Source organism: Solanum verrucosum, unplaced genomic scaffold (genome assembly GCF_900185275.1).
Source record: "Solanum verrucosum unplaced genomic scaffold, falcon-dt-bn FXZP01000230.1, whole genome shotgun sequence".
Lineage (NCBI taxonomy): Eukaryota > Viridiplantae > Streptophyta > Magnoliopsida > Solanales > Solanaceae > Solanum > Solanum verrucosum.
In genome coordinates, this window is record NW_026019954.1 from 2517852 (window position 1) to 2523851 (window position 6000).

Below are 6000 nucleotides of genomic sequence, written 5' to 3' on the forward strand. Positions count from 1 at the left end.
GTAAAGTTGGTTTGAGGAAAAGTTGGTAAAAAGTTGAGTTTTTGAGAAGTTGAGTTTTTATGAGTTAAAGTTGGTTAAAAAGTGCTTTTTCGAGTCATTTGGAGTTTCGGGACTCGGATCGGATTTCCGTCGATTCCGACAGTTTTAGAATGTCGAAACGGGTCTGTGTGAAGTTACGGAGTCGAATTTGGAGTTGAAACGAAGAATTGAGGTCCTAAGTTGCTAAAGTTGTGAAATTTTGATAAAGAGTTGACTTTGGTCAACATATGAGGTTCCGAGGCTCAGATTGAAATTCCGAGAGTACCGTTGGTTTCGGGAGGCGATTCTAAGTCTAAAATGAGTCTTGGTTGAATTTTTAGACGCTCCGTTTGAGTTTCAAATTTTTTTGGCGTTAAACTAGTTTCTTGGCATTTTATTGAATTTCGGGTCAAGGAGTCCTCGAATTCAAATTCCAACGGTTCCATTGAGTCCGGAACGTCGAATTTAGTGGGGGTACATATTTAGTTTGTGTGCACGAGATTCCGAACGAATCCCGAGGGTCCAACGGGGACTTAAACTTTGGTGTTATTGTTGTTTCAGCTGCTGTGTTTTTTTTAAGCTGCAACAGCAGTCTTTTTTTCTTATTTTTAAAGCCAAAAACAGTAGCCATTTTCCCCCAACTTGAAAAATACCCATTTCTCCATTTTTAGACTTTGAGAGCTCAAGAATAGGTGATTTCAAGTGGGTTTTCGCAAGGAATTCATTGGGTAAGTTATTTCCAACTTATATCTTTGATTTCCATCGATTATTTATGGATTTTAACATCAAAATTTGAGATCTCAACTGAAAAATTTGGGGGTTTTTGCCTAATCCGAATTTAATAGAAAATTTGAGTTTGTGAACTCATTTCAACTCCTTTTTCGAAACGGTTTTCACTATTGGATTCTAAATTTCTTGGGGAACATTTTTCACTAAAAATTTCCAGATTTCGAGAATATTTTTCGGAACGAGATTTTTTTGACCATTTTACCCTTTTCTCCAAATTTCACAATATTGGTGTTGTTAGATTCGTATTGATTGTGAGATTCCATTTATGAATAGATTGTGGTGATTTGGAGCGTGCTCGGAAGGGTAAAACTCAAATTTGAGTTACTAGTTGAAGTGTTTTGAGGCAAGTGACTTCTAAACTTTGTTAAACTCTTAGACTATACATGACTACTTTCCTAATTGTGTTGGGGAGTAATGGGGATTGAGGATGAGTTTTATTTGTTGATTGAAATTGTTGTAATTGAAAGATAGGGAATAAAACGAGCTAAATGTGTTATATGTGACTTGAATTTGTTGAATAAGTCATGTGATAACTGATATTGAGGGGATAGAAGAGCATGAATAGGCTATGATTGATACAAACATTGATGTTGAGACAGATGATGTGTAATGCTATGATGTGGTCGTGATATGATTGTGATTGAGACAGACGATGTGTAATACTATGATGTGGTCGTGATATGGTTGTGATTGAGACAGATGATGTGTAATACTATAATGTGATCGTGAAATGATTGTGATTGATGACATGTGCATATTCATTATTCATCCCATGTGTGAACTATCTGTTGCATGAGTTCTGAGACACTGATATGAGGATGGATGGATATGAGACACGGTTGAGACTAGCTCCGGCTAGAGATATATGAGATGGACTAGCTCCGGCTAGCGATTTGGATGCCGATGGGATCTGGTTTCGGCGGTGATACATGGTCCATGTGTGGCCCCCATGGGTTCTGATTTGAGTATTCAGCGCGGTCTGATTACGTCAACAGATGTGTATCTTAGGACAGACATGCATCACGACTACATGACATCATTATTGCATTTGCATCGCATTTGACTTCATCTTTGTCTGTGGTATGTGGATTTTTCCTATTTGCCCCTCTTCATGTGATATATGATCTATTTGCTCTTACATGAGGATATGAGGTTGATGTTGAGACACTGTTGGATATATCTGTTGATTATAAATTGTGTAGTATAAGTTGTTGGTTCGCTGTTAGAATGAAGTTTCGGTGGTTCGGTTGGGATTGAAAGGAGTTGTTTGTAGCTGCTAGTTTAGCTTAGTTTAGTGTTACTTGCGAGTACCTGTTGCTTTTGGTACTCACCCTTGCCTCTACACAATTGTGTAGGTTGACAGCTCTATCAGATCCGACTTATTACTCACCTTCAGATTAGAGCTTCCAGACTTACTTGAGAGGTAGCGGTTCATTCCAGACGTGCCCTCAAGTTATATATATTTATTGTTCTGTTCTATTCTAGAACTTTTTTATGAGACTTGTATATTTTATTCAGATTCTGTATTAGAGGTTTGTACATGTGACAACCAAATTCTGGGGTTATGTTGAGTTTATTTAAAGACTTCCGCTTATCTTTCTTTCTTATTCTTGTTTTATAAATTCTGTATGGTCGGGTTTTTGGGTGTTAGGCTTCCGTGTCCGGTGGGGTTTGGGCACGTGCCATCACATCCGATTTTGGGGTGTGACAATGGATTTGAAAAAAAATAAAAATATGTATACTACTGTAAGATACGTAGGGAACTCTTAATTAGTGGTAAAATACGTAATATTTTGAAAGTATAAGTAATACTAATATATATGGTAGTGAAGTATGTCTATTATGTAGTTTTTCCAAATCTATTACTCCCTCCATCCCATTTTATGTGACACCTTTTGACTTGACACGATGTTTAAGAAAAAAAGATTTTAAAAAAAAAACTTGTGGCCTAAAACAATCCTTAGATATTTGTGTAGTTGAAAATCATTTCATTAAGAGTAAAAAGGGAATTTTAAGTTAAATTATGTCTAATCATAGTTATTTGACATTCTTTTTGGAACAAACTAAAAAGGGAAGGGTGCAACATAAAATGGGACAGGGAAAAGTATTTAGATATACATCACTAGCAGTACCATATATATTAATTCTATCTATACTTTCAAGTAATTACATATTCTACCGCTACTTATGAATTTAATACTATATATTAGGAAAGATACGTTCAAATACACATATCTCTACATAATAGCCTAAATAAGTTAAACCATCCAAAATTCACGCTTTAATATCAATAAACTCTCTCTTATCATCATCAACCTCCTATTCCACGTCTTTCACCATATATTTTTTTTTGTATGATACACATTAATCCATAACTTGATAATATTTTTTTATAATAAACAATTAAACATACAATTACAGGTAACGCTCGTTGTCATTCTTTTGTTTTTTTAACTTCATATTTGTTGCTTATCTAATTTATGGAAATATAAGATTATGCGGATTATGACCCAACCAAATTTTTAGCTCATTTCAATCTAGTCCAATTTAGTCCAAATAAATTTGTACAAGTCATTTATGAATTTAATCTATTTTAACTCTCTCAATTTCGGTCTAACATACCCATTTGATACTCCTAGAATCAACAACTTTCCAACTTTGATTAAGGGACAATAAGATTTATATTTTGGGGATTGAACTACGTACATCTAATTTGTTCCTTCATATCATGTTTTTTTTTCTTCTACGTATGTCTATTTGACGAAATTATGATCAATGTTATATAAATTATTAGTATATGGGGCATGTCTAACTTGAGTTGATATGACAAATAATTTTTCAATAAGTATCAGGTAACTTTAATATTATAGTAGTAGAATATTGTTGTATTAAATAATTTTTCAAAATGATAAAACTTAAATAGTAGGATGAAAACTGATTAACTCGTAAATTTTTCCCCATAAAATTTTGGATTCAAAAAGGTGTGTGTGACAAAATCGAATCTCTTCATTTTTGTTAGAAAGTTCTAATTATCTTTATTTTTTTCAAGAAATGAACTTTAAGTTTACTTGTCCACAAATCATGAATCTTGGACAAAGTGTAATTTCAGAATGGGCTAAAATTTGGCCCATAAAAGTGCTAATGCACATAGTATTGATTGGAAAGAACACTTATAAAGGTTTTACCCAATAATCAATTCATGTAAATTTGCAAGAATAATCCATACAACAGGCAGTCTTGATCAACTTTAAAATTTTAAAAAACAGTTTTTGTGATCCATCAGGCATAAGAAATGTACCAATTTTTTTCTGTCGAATCAAATGAAAATAGTAGAATGCACTTTTATTAATGTTGTGTGTTGATTTAGGGACTTTTTTTTGTCCATGAAGTATATATATATGTCAATTCATGGAATTTGAATATGAGCACTAAGAAAACTTAAAATATACACATGTATTAATTCCCAAGCTAATACTGTGCACAAATAGTTTGAGCATTTTTTGGAACAATCTCAATAACTAGTTATATATATCACAAGCATAATATATATATATATATATATATATATATATATATATATATATATATATATATATATATATCTTTTAATCAATAATGTTAGTGGGACGATATATATCGATAATATATGCAACTCAAATTGATCACGTAAATTTTATCTTCGATTTGGAATTGATTATATTCTACGTACGACAATGATATGAAGAATTCAATTATTATGACTTTTAGTGGATGCCCCAATAGATAACGGTATCTAATTCTCAAACATTATCATTGACTCATCGGGGGTGACTCCATCTAATGTAGCTAGGTCATATATATTCTACCTTAAGAAAACGATTCATTAATTAGTGGATGGTTTTTTGGACCATTCGGATTGGATATGAAAGTTTTGATTTTTAGATTGAAGAATTTGCAATTCAAAGTCCAATCCATGATAAGCTCGGATTAGATTGGATTGGGTTTTTTTAGATCGGTTTTAGATTCTTGATTTTGACTTTTGAATCTATAGCGCAGGCCATAACAATTAACAACATTAGTTTACCCAATAGTTTGCTCCTTAAAATGTATAACTTTGTAAACAAAGAATGAATTCACTTTGCCATCCATGCTATATATGTAACTGGTAACTTTATATCGAATTTAATACTATAATGGGTAGGGACGTAGGGTACTAATCTATTGGACCTTTGAAAATTAGACTTATTAGTATTGAATACATACAATATGAATAAGAGTATATATTTTTTGGATTTTCTGATTGCTGAAAACCCGTAATACCAAATCTGATATTCGATCCGAAATCCATAAATTTTTAAAACAAAATTTTTAGTCCAATTTGGACTGTTTGTTTGTTCTATTTTCCCCCAATAAATTTAGGCATGAGAATTTTTCCTCTTATGTTACTGCAGTTAGGTTTATGCCCTACATACTCTTTCTTGAAGAAATAAAAGAAACTCAATTATTCTTAACTCACTAAAATCTTCCCCTAAAAATACAAAAAAATGTTTGGATAATTTTTCTTTTTGAATTCCATCTAAAAAGAGAGAAGTGACAACAGGGATAAAAACATGTTACCCTTAATTAGGACGGAAATTTAGAATAACAAAGGCCTAAACCAGTGTCGTATGACATTTTGGCTTATTTTCTTGATAACAAAAAATAGCGTGGACGTTTGATTTTTCAGTTTTGAAAAATTGTATATCGAATATCGAACCAAACTAATTAGGTATAGTAAATGCATTATCTTGATTACAATTGTAGTTTTAATGTTTCTAGATAATGTCCAGCTCAAACACAATTATTCTCCACATAATTTTTTTTCTTAAAAAAAATTTCAATAAAAAATTTCAAACATTTACAAGAAAACAGTCCAAATCCCATGGAAAAGGGTCGTGATGTGACAATATAATGCCAATGGTAGAGAAATGGAGTATTCAGTAGTGCATTACATATGTTAGGTGATTATGTTGTGGGAACACTGCACATTTTGACTTATATTATTGGACTTATCTCAACATCAGTATCCTTGAGAAGCCTAACCATAATCTTAATGGAATTTTTTGGTTAGTATAGTTCAATGTCCACTGAAATTATAGCTAGCTGACAAATATATATTTATTTATGTATATACACATAATTCGTGTATATTATTTAGCTACCGATTGTAATTAT